The following is a 19107-nucleotide window of genomic DNA, read 5'->3' as shown; positions in this document are numbered from 1 at the left end:
AGCTGCAGCGCTGGGTAAGTTTTAAAATACACCAAAAGTTTACAGGCAAAAATAGACCAATATATACAGCGTTGCTGCTATATTGATTTATTATATATAAATATATTTATATATATTGTATATATTTATATTATATATAAATTTACATATAGTGTAATATTGTATAATTATTTAATAATACAGAGGTTATCTATCTATATCTCTATATGTCCATTATACTGTACAATACACTATCTAAATCACCATACCTCATATGGATCATGGAATAAATAATTATACAATATTATACTAATTATACTATATGTAAATTTATATATAATATAAATATATATAAATATATTTATATATAATAGATAAATATAGCAGCAACGCTGTATATATTGGTCTATTTTTGCCTGTTAACTTTTGGTGTATTTTAAAACTTACCCAGCGCTGCAGCTGTATTGATTTATTAAAATACTACTGCCACTATGATCCTGCGATGATACTGCATTAAATAGGTAGACAGATAGATTGATATGTAGAAAGATAGATATGAGATAGATAGATTATTACGGCACAATAGTGATTGCTATTACCGCATTAACCCAGTCTAAAAAGGCACAGTTTAGGCTATAATATGGAGTAGTATTTATTTATTTATTTATTTTTGCTTTTCATGTAACAATATTATTTGTTTTAATGGTGTCAGTATTAACATCATAATTCATATTCGGTTTCCATTGCACAATTGTGGAGAAAGAGATCCAACATTAAGAATAGCAAGAATAGGTGTGGGAATTGTCCTGGCAGAAGGGGGGGGGGGGGGGGGGGGGGGGGCGCCGTCAAGGAGGAAATGATCAAAAGGCTTTGCTAAATACAAATGTATCCATACTGTACATGTTGTTTTTCGATACTGTATTAACATTCAGCCACTATAGGAACATAGCTAATAAATACACTCTGTATCCACTACATTATATATCTGTATACTGTACACTGCTCCATTACATATCTGTATGCAACACTTCATTATATATCTGTAAACACAGCTCCATTATATATCTGTATGCAGTAGGCCGCAAAATATCCGGTACAATGTATCACCAGGTGTTATCCAAATGTAATCCACTTGTATCACAGATGTAAAGACATAATGGAGCGGTGTATACAGATATATTATAGAGCTGCATATGCAAATATATAGTCTAATATTCTAGATGTACTGAATCATAATTGTGATCGATACATAAATATATGAATGTACATTTAGTCCATTGTACTGTAGTTAGTCCTGTAACTGTGCTTAGCATGAGCACAGCTCCAGCTCCTAACAAAAAGAAAGAGTGCTTCAAACCATTGGACTGCTGTGACTAATCCCAACCCCCACAATTATCATCTATTGTTCTCAAAGAAAAAAAAAACGTAGTGCATATAGTACTTTCTTTAGCTGGGGGAGGGGGGAGGGTAACACACCAAATGTGTAACACCAAACCAGTAATAGAGGTGGGAAGGGGAAACTCTATTTTATTCTTTTTATTTTATTTATCCATGGTATCTTTCTGAGTGTATATAGTATGTATACTAACCTAACCCCGCACCCTCAGAAATGATGAAGTGCCTGCCCTTCAAGTACAAGTGACACTGGAGAGCTGCACTTTTATTAATGATGTATGCTGGCACTTGTAGTTCCACCACAATAGACCACTCCCTCATAGTGATAACCGACAACCTGTAGCTTTGGATATGCTAAATATATATTGATGTATACAGAGAAAAACAAATAAAAAATAAAAACAAGTCACATGCCCACCCCTGCCCACTCACATTAAAAATTAGGTTTCATTCACAGAATAAAACATAGTTTTTATCTGATTGGGCAAGGTAGGGCATGTGACTTCTGGAACCAATGAAATCAAACCTCCAGGTATAAAAGGATCAGCCACAAATGAAAATGGCACTTCTTTTTGGATGGGAAGAAGGGATGCCGCTCCTTTTTTTTAAATTAACCCTGGGTGTTCTGGAGCTCTGTGACAAACGTACAAAGCTTACAGTACGATTGGCCTTTGTCTTGTCTCCTTATTATCACTTTCTCAGGACTTCTTGGAGACACTGTAAGCGGTCCTTAATACTGTAAATGATATATTGTATTGGTTGGCTTGCTAGAATTAACTAAGATAGAGAATATAGCGCTATATTTTCTAGCTTCGTTAATAAGAAGATATAATGTATATTATTATTTGTTTTTCTCTATATACATAAACGGAGAGCTCAGTGACATAATCTGTACCCAGTATGAATGACTATTTATTTAAATACTGTAGTAAGGTAGAAGGTAAAAAAAACAAAAAAAAAACGACAGTAATAAGGAGTACTAGAACTCCCCCTCATGTCCTTGCCACCAGAGCATGATCCTTTTTAGTACAATAAGATAAAAATGTATCACTGTTCATCCTGCACCTCCTGGTTCATGAATAGAATGCCAGGTCTCTTGAGCTCTGCTAATCCTGATCTGTCTGTTTCATTAACCAGTATGATAACCACTGCAGGATGTTCTCTCAGTGAAGACTGGGATTTATTTCCATAATAAATCTGTATAATATATCTGTATACACCACTCTATTATATACAGTACTGTATCTGTATCCACCATTCTATTGTAGATCTGTATACACCGCCCAATTAGTGTACAGTATGTCTTTAGATCTGTGACTGTACAAGTGGATTGGATTTTGATAACACCAGGTGTTATCTCGGGATCGCGGACTCACTGAAAGTAAAGTGTCCATCTTTTATTGTAATGTTGGCACTATCACTATGGACAAAACAGATTAAATAAGAAAGTACTGTGCCTACCCTTTTGCATATATTTAAATATAGGATCGATGGTCGGCTCTGTATATAAAATATTAATCTATTTGTTTTTTTAAATAATATACTGTGCATAAAATAACAAAAATCCCTGTATCCTTATTAAAAAAAACATAGAAAAAGATAACAAAAAAATAGAAAAATACAATTGCACATTTTATTACTACCATATAATAGTACTGTAGTGAGCAGATAACCACTACACAAGATTCATGATTGCCAGCAATAAATATATATATATTTATTTATACATAAATACAGTAGATACACTGTACAGTATATACACGCTGAACCTAAGCCATTCCAATATTTATATGTGGACATTACATTAAGGCTGAGTTCACACGGGCGAGTATTCCGCGCGGGTGCAATGTGTGATGTGAACGCATTGCACCCGCACTGAATCCTGACCCATTCTTTTCTATGGGGCTGAGCACACGAGCGGTGATTTTCATACATCACTTGTGCGTTGCGTGAAAATCGCAGCATTCTCTATATTGTGCGTTTTCCACGCAACGCAGGCCCCATAGAAGTGAATCGGGCTGTGTGAAAATTGCAAGCATCCGCAAGCAAGTGCGGATCGGTGCGATTTTCAAGCACGGTTGCTAGGAGACAATCGGGATGGAGACCCGATCATTATTATTTTCCCTTATAACATGGTTATAAGGGAAAATAATAGCATTATGAATACAGAATGCATAGTACAATAGCGCTGGAGGGGTTAAAAAATAAAAATAAAATTTAACTCACCTTAATCCACTTGATCGCGCAGCCCGGCTTCTCTTCTGTCTTCTTCTTTGCTGTGTGCAGGAAAAGGACCTGTGGTGACATCACGCTGATCATCACATGATCCATCACCATGGTAAAAGATCATGTGACGGACCATGTGATGAACGTAGTGACGTCACCACAGGTCCTTTTCCTGTGCACAGCACAGAAGAAGACAGAATAGAAGACGGGCTGCGTGAACAAGTGGATTAAGGTGAGTTAAATTATTTTTTATAAATTTTTAACCCCTCCAGCCCTATTTTTAACCCTGCTAGCTGTTCACCAGAGTCAGGCGCAGGCAGTGTAGTCAGCGATACTGAGGTTAATACTGCAATGTACACCATTAGTCGATCCTTTTGTATGTACTTGCAACCTTAATGAAGGGCGGCATTAGCATATGAATCGCGATTTTCATCTAAATACCTTCAGTGTTTAGGGGATAAGAAAGTTATTAGAGAATGTCCCAATTTCAAGTAATAAGATAGTTTGCTTCAAGTATGTCAGATACACAATCAATATTATTGCATTCATCAGGTTTTTTATCCTTTAAGTGTATATTGTTTTGTATCTTGATGCAGTTTTCCATATTTATTTTTATTTATTATTTGTTTTTCTCTGAAGTAGTGGATACAGAGTGTATTTATTAGCTATGTTCCTATAGTGGCTGAATGTTAATACAGTATTTATATTATATATAAATTTACATATAGTATAATTAGAGTAATATTGTATAATTATTTATTCCATGATCCATATGAGGTATGGTGATTTAGATATAGTGTATTGTACAGTATAATGGACATATATAGATATAGATAGATAGATAGATAGATAGATAGAAAGATAGATAACCTCTGTATTAAAAAATAATTATACAATATTACACTAATTATACTATATGTAAATTTATATATAATATAAATATATAAAATATATTTATATATAATAAATCAATATAGCAGCAACGCTGTATATATTGGTCTATTTTTGCCTGTAAACTTTTGGTGTATTTTAAAACTTACCCAGCGCTGCAGCTGTATTGATTTATTTATTTTTGTTTTTCATGTAACAATATATATTTTTTTAATGGTGTCAGTATTAAAGAAGACCTTTCACTAGAATAAAATATCTAAACTAACTATACAGACATGGAGAGCGGCGCCCAGGGATCCCCCTGCACTTACTGTTATCCCCGGGCGCCGCTCCGTTCTCCTGTTATAGCATCCGGTTTCTTTATAGTTAGGCTCCACCCAGGGGAACCTGCCAGCGTCTCATTCTCCCATGCTGTAGCGCTGGCCAATCGCAGCGCTCAGCTCATAGCCTTTCTCTCAGGCTATGAGCTCAGCGCTGCAATTGGCCAGCGCTACAGCATGGGAGAAGGAGACCCCGGCAGGTTCCCCTAGGTGGAGCCTAACTATGAAGATACCGGAGGCTATACAGGGAGAACGGAGTGGCGCCCGGGGATAACAGTAAGTACAGGGGGATCCCTGGGCGCCGCTCTCCATGTCTGTATAGTTAGTTTAGATGTTTTATTCTAGTGAAAGGTCCTCTTTAACATCATAATTCATATTAGGTTTCCATTGCACAATTGTGGAGAAAGAGATCCAACATTAAAAATAGCAAGAATAGGTGTGGGAATTGTCCTGGCAGAAGGTAGGGGGGGGGGGTCGGTGGGGGGTGCTGTCAAGGTGGAAATGATCAAAAGGCTTTGCTAAATACAAATGTATCCATACTGTGCATGTTGTTTTTTGATACTGTATTAACATTCAGCCACTATAGGAACATAGCTAATAAATACACTCTGTATTCACTACATTATATATCTGTATACTGTACACTGCTCCATTACATATCTGTATACAACACTTCTTTATATATCTGTACACACCGCTCTATTATATATTTGTATGCAGTAGACCGCAAAAAAGCCGGTACAATGTATCACCAGGTGTTATCCAAATGTAATCCACTTGTATCACAGATGTAAAGACATAATCGAGCGGTGTATACAGATATATTATAGAGCTGCATATGCAAATATATAGTCTAATATTCTCGATGTACTGAATCATAATTGTGATCGATACATAAATATATGAATGTACAGTTAGTCCATTGTACAGTAGTTTATAATTTTTTATTTATTTTTAACCCCTCCAGCTCAAGTTAGAATATACTAAGAACTGTGTACATAACTGCCCCCTGCTGCCTGGCAGCACCCGATCTCTTACAGGGGGCTGTGATCCGCACAATTAACCTCACTGAACACCAATGCTTTTAATACTGGGGAGGGAGGGAGGGGGGGGGACCGCACTGGCCACCAATGCTTTTAATACTGGGGAGAGAGGGGGGTCTGGCCCCTGCTGCCTGGCAGAACCCGATCTGGGGGCTGAGATCCGCACAATTAAACCCTCAGGTGCAGCACCTGAGGGGTTAATTGTGCGTATAACAGCCCCCTGTAAGAGATCGGATGCTGCCAGGCAGCAGGGGGCAGTTATGTACACAGTTCTTAGAATATTCTAACTTGAAGCGTCCCCATCACTATGGGAACGCCTCTGTGTTAGAATATACTGTCAGATCTGAGTTTTCACGATCTAACTCAAATCCGATGGTATATTCTAACATAGAGGCGTTCCCATGGTGATGGGGAAGCTTCAAGTTAAAATATACCATCGGATTGGAGAAAACTCCGATCCGATGGTATATTAATAGGGACTCCTGACTTTACATTGAAAGTCAATGGGGGACGGATCCGTTTGCAATTGCGCCAATATTGTGTCAATGTAATCGGATCCGTCCCCATTGACTTAACACCATATACAGTAATATATATTTGTACCGGGGTGGATAAAAATCAATGATTTAAAAAAAAAAAAAAAATAGCATTTTTTTAATTTAAATCGGATATTTTTTATTTCAATTGGATTTTTTTTTTTTATATAAAATGCTTTTTGAGGAAAATATATTACCATCCAAAGGTTATTCCATCATGAAATAAAGATTTGTTTTTTAATTATGTAGAATAAGGCTGTACGTAGACTCCCATGTTGTTGAATGGATTAGGCAGTGGCTGAGGGACAGACAACAGAGGGTTGTAGTCAATGGAGTATATTCAGACCATGATCTTGTTACCAGTGGGGTAACTCAGGGATTTGTTCTGGGACCCATATTGTTTAATATATATTGCAGAAGGCCTCGATGGTAAGGTGTGTCTTTTTGCTGATGAGACAAAGATTTGTAACAGGGTTGATGTTCCTGGAGGGATACACCAAATGGAAAAGGATTTAGGAAAACTAGAGGAATGGTCAAAAATCTGGCAACTAAAATTTAATGTTGATAAGTGCAAGATAATGCACCTGGGGCGTAAAAACCCAAGAGCAGAATATAAAATCTGTGATACAGTCCTAACCTCAGTATCTGAGGAAAGGGATTTAGGGGTCATTATTTCAGAAGACTTAAAGGTAGGCAGACAATGTCATAGAGCAGCAGGAGATGCTAGCAGAATGCTTGGGTGTATAGGGAGAGGCATTACTAGTAGAAAGAGGGAGGTGCTCATGCCGCTCTACAAAGCACTAGTGAGACCTCATTTGGAGTATTGTGCTCAGTACTGGAGACCATATCTCCAGAAGGATATTGATACTTTGGAGAGAGTTCAGAGAAAAGCTACTAAACTGGTACATGGATTGCAGGATAAAACTTAATGTATAGCTTGGAAGAAAGACGAGACAGAGGGGATATGATAGAAACTTTTAAATACATAAAGGGAATCAACAAGGTAAAAGAGGAGAGAATATTTAAAAGAAGAAAAACTGCTACCGAAAGGTGCTCTTTGGAATATGGGCCCCTTTGCCCACCTAGGCTGCAAAAAAGTGTCACACATCTGGTATCTCCGTACTCGGGAGAAGTTGGGGAATGTGTTTTGGGGTGTCTTTTTACATATACCCATGCTGGGTGAGAGAAATATCTTGGCAAAAGACAACTTTTCCCATTTTTTTATACAAAGTTGGCATTTGACCAAGATATTTATCTCACCCAGCATGGGTATATGTAAAAAGACACCCCAAAACACATTCCCCAACTTCTCCTGAGTACGGCGATACCAGATGTGTGACACTTTTTTGCAGCCTAGATGCGCAAAGGGGCCCAAATTCCTTTTAGGAGGGCATTTTTAGACATTTGGATACCAGACTTCTTCTCACGCTTTGGGGCCCCTAGAATGCCAGGGCAGTATAAATACCCCACATGTGACCCCATTTTGGAAAGAAGACACCCCAAGGTATTCAATGAGGGGCATGGCGAGTTCATAGAAATTTTTTTTTTTTGGCACAAGTTAGCGGAAATTGATATTTTTAATTTTTTTCTCACAAAGTCTCCCGTTCCGCTAACTTGGGACAAAAATTTCAATCTTTCATGGACTCAATATGCCCCTTCACGGAATACCTGGGGGTGTCTTCTTTCCGAAATGGGGTCACATGTGGGGTATTTATACTGCCCTGGCATTCTAGGGGCCCTAAAGCGTGAGAAGAAGTCTGGAATATAAATGTCTAAAAAATTTTACGCATTTGGATTCCGTGAGGGGTATGGTGAGTTCATGTGAGATTTAATTTTTTGTCACAAGTTAGTGGAATATGAGACTTTGTAAGAAAAAAAAATAATAATTCCGCTAACTTGGGCCAAAAAAATGTCTGAATGGAGCCTTACAGGGGGGTGATCAATGACAGGGGGGTGATCAATGACAGGGGGGTTGATCAATGACAGGGGGGTGATCAATGACAGGGGGGTGATCAATGACAGGGGGGTTGATCAATGACAGGGGGGGGGATCAATGACAGGGGGTTGATCAATGACAGGGGGCCGATCAATGACAGGGGGGTGATCAATGACAGGGGGGTGATCAATGACAGGGGGGTGATCAATGACAGGGGGGGTGATCAATGACAGGGGGGGTGATCAATGACAGGGGTGGTGATCAATGACAGGGGTGGTGATCAATGACAGGGGGGTGATCAGGGAGTCTATATGGGGTGATAACCACAGTCATTTATCACGCCCGTGTAAGGCTTCATTCAGATGTCCGGATGCGTTTTGCGGATCCGATCCATCTATCAGTGGATCCGTAAAAATCATGCGGACGTCTGAATGGAGCTTTACAGGGGGGTGATCAATGACAGAGGGGTAATCAATGACAGGGGGGTGATCAGGGAGTCTATATGGGGTGATCACCACAGTCATTGATCATGCCCCTGTAAGGCTTCATTCAGACGTCCGGATGCGTTTTGCGGATCCGATCCATCTATCAGTGGATCCGTAAAAATCATGCGGACGTCTGAATGGAGCTTTACAGGGGGGTAATCAATGACAGGGGGGTGATCAGGGAGTCTATATGGGGTGATAACCACAGTCATTGATCATGCCCCTGTAAGGCTTCATTCAGACGTCCGGATGCGTTTTGCGGATCCGATCCATCTATCAGTGGATCCGTAAAAATCATGCGGACGTCTGAATGGAGCTTTACAGGGGGGTGATCAATGACAGGGGGGTAATCAATGACAGGGGGGTGATCAGGGAGTCTATATGGGGTGATCACCACAGTCATTGATCATGCCCCTGTAAGGCTTCATTCAGACGTCCGGATGCGTTTTGCGGATCCGATCCATCTATCAGTGGATCCGTAAAAATCATGCGGACGTCTGAATGGAGCTTTACAGGGGGGTAATCAATGACAGGGGGGTGATCAATGACAGGGGGGTGATCAGGGAGTCTATATGGGGTGATAACCACAGTCATTGATCATGCCCCTGTAAGGCTTCATTCAGACGTCCGGATGCGTTTTGCGGATCCGATCCATCTATCAGTGGATCCGTAAAAATCATGCGGACATCTGAATGGAGCTTTACAGGGGGGTGATCAGGGAGTCTATATGGGGTGATCACCACAGTCATTGATCATGCCCCTGTAAGGCTTCATTCAGACGTCCGGATGCGTTTTGCGGATCCGATCCATCTATCAGTGGATCCGTAAAAATCATGCGGACGTCTGAATGGAGCTTTACAGGGGGGTAATCAATGACAGGGGGGTGATCAATGACAGGGGGGTGATCAGGGAGTCTATATGGGGTGATAACCACAGTCATTGATCATGCCCCTGTAAGGCTTCATTCAGACGTCCGGATGCGTTTTGCGGATCCGATCCATCTATCAGTGGATCCGTAAAAATCATGCGGACATCTGAATGGAGCTTTACAGGGGGTTGATCAATGACAGGGGGGTAATCAATGACAGGGGGGTGATCAGGGAGTCTATATGGGGTGATCAGGGGTGATTAGGGGTGATCAGGGGCTAATAAGGGGTTAATAAGTGACGGGGGGGGGGGTGTAGTGTAGTGTAGTGGTGCTTGGTGGGACTTTACTGAGCTACCTGTGTCCTCTGGTGGTCGATCCAAACAAATGGGACCACCAGAGGACCAGGTAGCAGGTATATTAGACGCTGTTATCAAAACAGCGTCTAATATACCTGTTAGGGGTTAAAAAAAACACATCTCCAGCCTGCCAGCGAACGATCGCCGCTGGCAGGCTGGAGATCAACTCTCTTACCTTCCGTTCCTGTGAGCGCGCGCGCCTGTGTGCGCGCGTTCACAGGAAATCTCGCGTCTCGCGAGAGGACGCGCCGGCGCGTCCAGGAGGAATGAATCAACCACCTCCAGGACGCGTCTGTGCGTACAGCGGTCCGGAGGTGGTTAAATCAAGCCTTACTGACTAGTGATTTAAATCGTGATTTAAATCGTGATTTAAATCATTTTGATTTAAATCAAATCCACCCTGATTTGTACTGTATGTATTTTTTTTTATTTAATTAGGCGATTAGGCTATCTTTCTACGCTTAATTTTTAATCATTAGGAGTATGTTATCTCACAGTGCCATTTGTTAAATAAACTTAGATGCTAGACCAGCAGAAGGTGTGCACACCAAAAAGTTTTACTTTTAGATCGATAAATTGATAGATAGCTTAATAATATCATACTTGGTTTGGATTGCACCAGTATGATATTAATAAGCGCTATAGCTGGGTTATTTTACTGCCTGTGTAATTTTAACATATTCTTATATGTACTGAACATATTTTTTACAGGGCAGGGGTACAGGACAGTACAGTCCGGTGCAGTGGGGCACAGGACAGTACAGTCGGGTGCAGTGGGGTACAGGACCATTTTTTTTTTTTATGTTTTAATGTTCAGGTGCCATCGCCCGGCTCCTGTATAGTGTCGGGATGACTCCGGGCTGTATCAGGAGCCGGATAGCGATATTAACTTTAACTTAACACCGCCATCTACTGGCATTGGTGTGTATTGATAGACTGGAGGAGATAAAATCGCGTTTAGTTAGTAACGAATTGCGAAATAAGGGAGCGGTAGCGTTGATCTGTATATTCTTGCTATCAAAAATACCAAACGCTAGAAGTCAATGGGTTCTATGAGGACTTGTTGATATCCATTTTACAATGAATTATGTTATTTTTTTTAAATATAATTTCCTAACTTTATAGAATATGACAAAGAATTACAAAATCACAAAAAGTTAATCACATTCCTGGCAACATTTGAGAACTTTGACGATAGTAAAAACTTTTATTTATACTTTATTTATATTTTTTGTGGGGTTTCTTTTGTCCTTTCTGCATCACTTGCAAGGTTTTATTCACTAGCAGCTATAAATTTCTATGATGGAAAATCAGTTCTATTCATCTGAATGGAGTTGTTTCCGTGGCAAACACATATTTCTGCATGGCATACTATTATAGCTTTGCAATTCAAATCAACCTATCTCTTGTCTGTTAAAAAAACAAAGCCAAATATTAAACTATATTTAACTAATAGAAGATTTATTGCATCGCTAATGAAGTTGCGCTTTGTCTTGATATGTTACCTGCACAGGGGGAAATCTGTATGTTCCAATACAAAACCAGTTTTTTTTTTTCTCTCTCTATCTCTCATATGTTTAGCCCGCCTCCTTAGGATTGTATCCTAATACATTAAACCATCCAAAATTCATATTACCAAAATCAATATAATTATCATAAAGCAAAGGAACCTTTGTTTCCCATTCAATATTTATAAATGTTTCTAAATGTTGCCTATTGTTTGCAATCAATATGTGCTTAATGGAACAGGATGTGAGGTACTAGAAGCATATCAACCCTGTTAGCTAACCATTTTATGCTTTCACAAATTCTGTTTATCTAAAAAGAAATAAATATGATCTGTGTAGAAAAGTACATGAAAGTCTAATTAAGCCGCCTTGTGTCACATTTATTTCTCTTTATAGAATAACAAATAGCCTGTTCCAGAAAGTGTCCTGCAGTGCTACTTTGCTCTCATTGTGCCAACTGACATCAGTGAAAAAGCTCTTTATAGAGCTGTTCAACTCATAATTCACATGATAATTACAAATAAACTAGAGTGATCAACCTTGGATGCAAATTGCTATTGGTAATAAAACTCACACAGGCCATACATTTTTTAGCGAGGACACTATTTTCAAACAGATAAGAACTTTACTAAACAAACCAACATAATTTAATATTAAAAAAAAAGATTTTCACAATGCCATACAAACATTGGGTTGTCCCCTTAATTTTTGGATTAGAAAAATGCTGATTATTTGAAGGAAGTTGCTTTGAAAACATTTTAAGAGTTATTTAGCAAAGTTATATGCCTGTTTTGTTTAAATAATACATGAAACAGCTATTGATACCAATGAATCTTTAATATCGAGTATAACATTTTAAAATGCTAAGGTTATAACTGAAGAAGTCACTGAATTCTGTCTACATCTTTATTCAGAGTTACAATGAAAGAAATGTGCTATAAAAGAGAATGTGTTACAATGACATAGGCTCTGTTCACATGTGTTTTTGTCAGGCCTCTTTCATGTGAGCGAGTTTTATGTCTGGATGCGATGCATTTTGTAAACGGATTACATTCTGACTGAAATATGACCCATTCACTTCAATTGGTATATGCACATGAGCATGGCTTATCATTGATTATCTCTGCGTTCAGGAAAAATCGAAACACATTCTATATGGTGCATTTTTCACACAGTCCTGGCACTATAGGAATGAATGGGGCTTGCATGAAAAACAGAAGGCATCTGGATGCAATGTATTTTTCACTGATGGGAGCTAGGAAATGTTGAGGGTTATTCGTCAGTTCTTCTTCACACATATGAAAAATACATCAAAAACTGATAGCATCTGAAACTTAAACACTGAAGGCAATCAGTTAATTAAATTTGCATGCAAAACCATCAGTTTTTGCCTGAACAGATCCTGACACAGTCCATATTGTTCAAGTGAAATGAGCCTTCGAGTTATTCAGGTATAGTTGATGGCTGGAATAGTGCAGTCTAAATCGCTATTCTTGCCATAAACAAACAAAATGAATCCTAAAACTTGAATGACCCAATTTGGTCTGACAGTATGTCTCAGTATCAGTTTCTGGGCAAATCAATCATATAGGTTATGGTGATTTCATAATGAAAGTAAGCATTAACATAACTGTGAACATAGCTTAAAAATTGTAAGGATCGCCATAATGCAGATTGAAAACTGGTTATTCTAGGTTCCAGTGTTGAGGCTGGGAAATTTGTGAAACAAAATTTTATAATGTGATAATGCTTACAATATTGACATAACTGCAGATTAATACTCAAATATATAAGGCAGAATGAGGAGATTGCAGGCCACAACATCAACAATTTGCATATTGTCTCTATTCAGGTACTGCGCAGTGCACTCCCTATACACCTTCACTAACTGTCAGTGCCCAAGACCACACAGTATACAGTAACTAAACACCTTCAGATTGGTAATTACCTTTTTCTGAATCTTTGTTTGTTCGACTGTATGTCCTGTGTCTTCTTTTTCTTTCGCTCTCACATCAAGGATGAAGGGGATTCGGGAGGCTGGACCCTATTGTTTTTACTAATACTGAGCTTGCTCCGGCCAGTGGCACAGCTCAGTTTGAAAAGTCTGCTTACTTGCGCTCACACGGAGTGCTGCGTGACGTCACAGTAAGAGCTACGGGTGGCTAGGAGGACCAAAGTTATCCCAACGTGTTTCAAATAATACGTTATTCTTTGTCAGGGATGCTCGTTCAGGCTCCTAGTGTTACTTATATAGGTCCGTATCTCCTCCTTTATTTAACCCCCTCATAACGTCTACACTTAAGTTATCATTCATTCAAATGCGAACAGCTCGATTTCTGAGTTCAGCCCTGATGGTGCTAGTGTTTTCAGATTGAAGATCCAGCGGGTCTCTGCTCTAGACATTTTTTTGATGAAATCTCCCCCTCTTTTGTCTTTGTTAACTATCTCTATTCCGCTGAATATAGTACCATTGCTATTTCCCCCATGTTTATCTTTTTAGTGCCTTGAAAGAGGATGGCCTTCATATTTTCTCCGGATATTATAGATGTGCTCCCCTATCCGCTTACTTAGGGTTCTTTTTGTGCGACCTATATATATATATTTTTTTGCATGGACATATTATTGCGTATATGACCCCCTGACTTCTGCAGGTAATATGGTCTCGTATCTTGTATGTCCTGTCCATTCATTTTTTATCTGCATATTTATGTGTTGTTTCCTGCTTATTTTCAATTTTTTGCATACCCCACATGTACCGCATGGAAAGAAACCTCCCTGCGGTTTTGCTCTTGTGCCCCCACTTGTTGTCTGGCTCTCACTCTTTTTACTTACACATTTGTTTGTGGGGGCTACCAGGCTACCCACATTTCTCGCCTTTCTATATATAAATTTAGGGTTATTTGGGATCTGGTCTCCTATTATTTTATCTTCTTTCAGGGTCTTCCAGTGTTTTTTAATGATCTTTCTTAGTATTCCTGTCTGGCCATTGTTGTTAGGGAGTAGTGTCAATCGAGGCTCACCTGAGTCTGAGGACACCCGAGCTGGAAGTATGGAGTCCAGTGGCAGAGGCCCACAGAAGCAGGAGGCAGGTAGCCCGGTCGATCAGTCCGGGTCGGCAGCAGAGATGGCAGCGAGGTAACAGCAGGAGTAGACGGAGGCATGGTCGGTGGTAAGCGTTCGGTGTAAGTCAATGCAGGCGGCAATTCAGCGAGGTCAAAAACGGTCCGGGTTGGCAACGATGGTAAATCAGCAATAGCGGTGGAGGAGCAGAGAGGAAGCTCGCTACAGGCTTGGAGGCACAATAACCAGCAAAGGGCTGTGTTCAAGGGCTGGGTTTTATAGGGAAGTAGCAGGTGCAAGAGATTGGAATAATCAGCAGGTCAAGGCAAGGACAAGAGAGGTAGTTAGAAGTTAGCTAGAGAACAGTCCAGGGAGAGACGGTAGCCTAGTGGGTAGAGCTACCGCCTGGGACATGACTGGCCACAGGTTTGAGTCCTGACAGTACTCCCCCCCTTCCAAGGTGACCTCCGGGCACCGCAGGGGAAGGCTTATCTGGGTGACTCAGATGGAACTCCCTGACAAGTCTGGGGGCATGAATGTTCTCCTCCGGTTCCCAGGAGTTGTCTTCTGGAGGATAACCTTTCCAGGAAATCAAGTATTGGATTTTGCCCCGGTGGAGTCTGGAGTCAAGGATCTTTGAGACAATGTCAATTGAACCCCAAGGGCGGGAGGGGATGGGGAGTGGTCGCAGCAGCCCCACGGGTGAAGAGCGGGGAGTCTTGTTGCGGGCACAGACCGTGCATGAGGAGACAAACCTTTTAGTATCTTTCTTATACGTCGGCCACCAGAAGGAGCGGGACAGGAGTTCCTGGGTCTTTCTTGTACCTGGATGGCCAGCCAACTTGGTATCGTGGTTATATTTTAGTACATCGAGCCGTGCCATTTCTGGTACGTACAGTTGTCGACCCAGGTATACCCAGAAGCCACCCTTGAGGGTGAGGTTGATGTCTTCTGCTGGGTGGGTGAGGAAGGGGTCCTTTTCATAAGCCTTCTTGATTGACCCCAGGAGTTCCTTTGGGTAAGTAGCTCCTAAGACATTTTTCTCGGGTAGAATGCTGGCTTGGCCCTTGTTGTCCTGTGAAGGTTCAGAGAACATCCTGGAAAGGGCATCTGCTTTGCCATTCTTCGACCCAGGGCGATATGTGATAATGAAATTGAATCGAGAAAAAAAAAAACTCCATCTGGCTTGTCTGGCGGAAAGCCTCTTGGCAGAACGGATGAATTCGAGGTTTCGGTGGTCAGTGAACACAGTTATGGGATTGATGGCCCCCTCCAATAGATGTCTCCACTCCGAGAAGGCATCTTTGATTGCCAGTAACTCCTTATTCCCGATGTCATAGTTCCTCTCTGCGGGGGACATTTGGCGAGAGAAGAAGGCGCAAGGGTGTAAAAGCATCTTTTCTCCCGTACGTTGTGATAGGACAGCGCCTACTGCGGTGTCGGAAGCGTCCACTTCGATTGTGAATGGCAGTTCGGGATTAGGATGGATCAGAATTGGAGCAGACGTGAAGAGGGATTTAAGCTTGGTGAAGGCTTCCTGTGCTTCGGGTGTCCAGGAAAAGGACACAGTCTTTTTGGTTAAGTGGGTAATTGGAGAAATGATTTTTGAGAAGTTCCGAATGAATTTTCGGTAAAAGTTGGCGAAGCCGACAAACCTCTGTATTTCTTTTTCGTTCTTAGGGGGAGGCCAATCTATTACAGCCTGAATTTTCCGAGGATCCATACTAAGCCCTTCCGGGGAGATGATGTAACCGAGAAACTGGGTGGTGGTCTGTTCGAACTCGCATTTCTCGAGCTTGATGTAAAGGGACTGCTCGCGAAGTCTTTGTAACACCCTGCGGACATGTTCGCGATGTTGATCGAGATTTTCCGAGAAAATTAAAATATCGTCCAGGTATACCACTACGAACAGATCCAGCATGTCCCTAAGGACGTCATTAATGAAATGTTGGAAAGTGGCTGGGGCATTGCAAAGTCCGAAGGGCATAACTAAGTATTCAAAATGTCCATATCGTGTGCGAAAGGCGGTCTTCCATTCATCCCCGGGGCGAATGCGAACCAGATTATAGGCCGCTCGAAGATCGAGTTTCGTAAAGACTTTCGCCGCCCGGAGTCTCTCGAGAAGTTCCGAAATCAAGGGGAGAGGGTAACGTTTTTTTACCGTAACATCATTCAGCTTGCGATAGTCAATGCAAGGGCGTAGAGAGGAGTCTTTTTTCTCCATGAAGAAGAAGGGTGCTCCCGCGGGGGAGGTGGAGGGTCGAATGAAGCCCTTCTTTAGGTCCTCGTCCAAGTAGTCCTTCAGGGCCTTGAGTTCAGGCTCCGAGAGGGAGTAGATGCTGCCGAAGGGTATTTCAGCCCCAGGTAATAATTCAATTGGGCAGTCGTATGGTCGATGCGGGGGCAGCTTGTCTGCATTTTTTTTTTCACAGACATCCTGAAACTCACTATATTGTGGAGGCAACAGCTCCTTGACCGTTGGTTCCGAGATGATAGATATTTTGGGTGTTGGGGAAGCAGGTTCATGCAGACAGTTCGAGGAGCAGAACTCGGATGTGAACCGTAGACAGCGGGTTTCCCAGTCCACCGAAGGGTTGTGAGTGGCTAACCACGGGATGCCCAAGATCACCGGAAACTTGGGGGAGGAAATCAAAGAGAAGTGGATCGTCTCGTGGTGGTCGGTTTTAATGTGGAGCTGTAAATCTGTGGTCTGATGTGTAACGGGTCCCGAGGAGAGTGGGGACCCATCCACTGTTTCCAGATCGATGGGGGCTGTCTTGGTTACAAGCGGAATGTTGTTCTCGTGAGCAAAAGTTTGATCCATAAAATTGTCGCCAGGCCCGGAGTCGAGCATTGCAGAACAGAGAAGTTGTCGATCCCCGATGGTAATGACAATTGGAATGGTGAAGTGGGACCCGGTGGCTGCTAACTCAGTTGTCTCTGCCGTCACCGGTGGGATTGCGGCCTGCCGCTGCTCTCGCAGTTTAGTGACGGCAATGGTTCTGCGGGATTTGTTGGGGCATTTGATGGCAATGTGCCCTGGCTCCCCACAGTAGAGGCAGAGGCCTTCGGCCAGTCGTCGTTCTTTTTCTGCTACGGACAGAGTTTTGCGCACTGCGTCAACCATCATCGGCTCGATGGGAGGTTGGGCGACCTGCTGGGTAGTAGAGTAAGTGGGTCTGTCGCCTTGGAACCAGAGCCTTTCTTTCCTTCTCTCGGTGAGCCTCTGATCAATACGGACACACACCTGAATAAAGTCGTCCAAATCATCCGGGGCTTCAAGTCTGGCAAGTTCATCTTTGATCGCCTCCGATAGACCTCGCCGAAATTGGCTCCTTTGAGCAGCTGGGTTCCAGTTGGTGTCTGAGACCCAGCGGCGGAACTCGGCGGCGTACTCGGTGACAGAGCGTCTTCCCTGTCGAAGACTGTGTAGTCTTGCCTCAGCTGTCGCACAGCGATTGGGGTCATCAAAGACCTGGCTCATAGCTGTGATGAAAACATCCAGATCGTGCAGCAGACGGCTATTGGTTTCCACGTATGGAGACGCCCATGCCAGGGCCTCATCCGTCAGGAGGTTAACAATGAACAATACTTTCTACTCGTCAGTGGAAAAGGGGGCCGGATGCATCCGGAAGTAGATACGGCACTGATTGAGAAAGCCCCGGTAATGGCGACGATCTCCATTGAATTTCGAGGGTAGTGGCATGCGGGTGTCTGCAGCCGCGCCGCGTATGTCCAGGAGTTGCGGTTGGAGCTCAATGATCTCCCCCTGTTGACTCTGTACCAGGCCTTGGATTTGCGAAAATTTCTCCTGGTAGGTGGTGCCGAACTCTTGCAGCTCAGACACCTGCTTGCGCAGGGTGGCGACTGCAGACTCCATTTTTTTTTTGGGCTGGTTATTCTGTTAGGGAGTAGTGTCAATCGAGGCTCACCTGAGTCTGAGGACACCCGAGCTGGAAGTATGGAGTCCAGTGGCAGAGGCCCACAGAAGCAGGAGGCAGGTAGCGCGGTCGATCAGTCCGGGTCGGCAGCAGAGATGGCAGCGAGGTAACAGCAGGAGTAGACGGAGGCATGGTCGGTGGTAAGCGGTCGGTGTAAGTCAATGCAGGCGGCAATTCAGCGAGGTCAAAAACGGTCCGGGTTGGCAACGATGGTAAATCAGCAATAGCGGTGGAGGAGCAGAGAGGAAGCTTGCTACAGGCTTGGAGGCACAATAACCAGCAAAGGGCTGTGTTCAAGGGCTGGGTTTTATAGGGAAGTAGCAGGTGCAAGAGATTGGAATAATCAGCAGGTCAAGGCAAGGACAAGAGAGGTAGTTAGAAGTTAGCTAGAGAACAGTCCAGGGAGAGACGGTAGCCTAGTGGGTAGAGCTACCGCCTGGGACATGACTGGCCACAGGTTCGAGTCCTGACAATTGTATTGCATGATGATCGGCGGTATTTCAAAAGGCTCCCCCTCTTTGTTATTACTTTCCTGTTTTTTGGTCTTTTTGTTCATTAAATCC

The sequence above is a fragment of the Bufo bufo genome, chromosome 3 (genome assembly GCF_905171765.1).
Source record: "Bufo bufo chromosome 3, aBufBuf1.1, whole genome shotgun sequence".
Taxonomy (NCBI): Eukaryota; Metazoa; Chordata; class Amphibia; order Anura; family Bufonidae; genus Bufo; species Bufo bufo.
Note: the sequence above shows the minus strand (reverse complement) of the source record.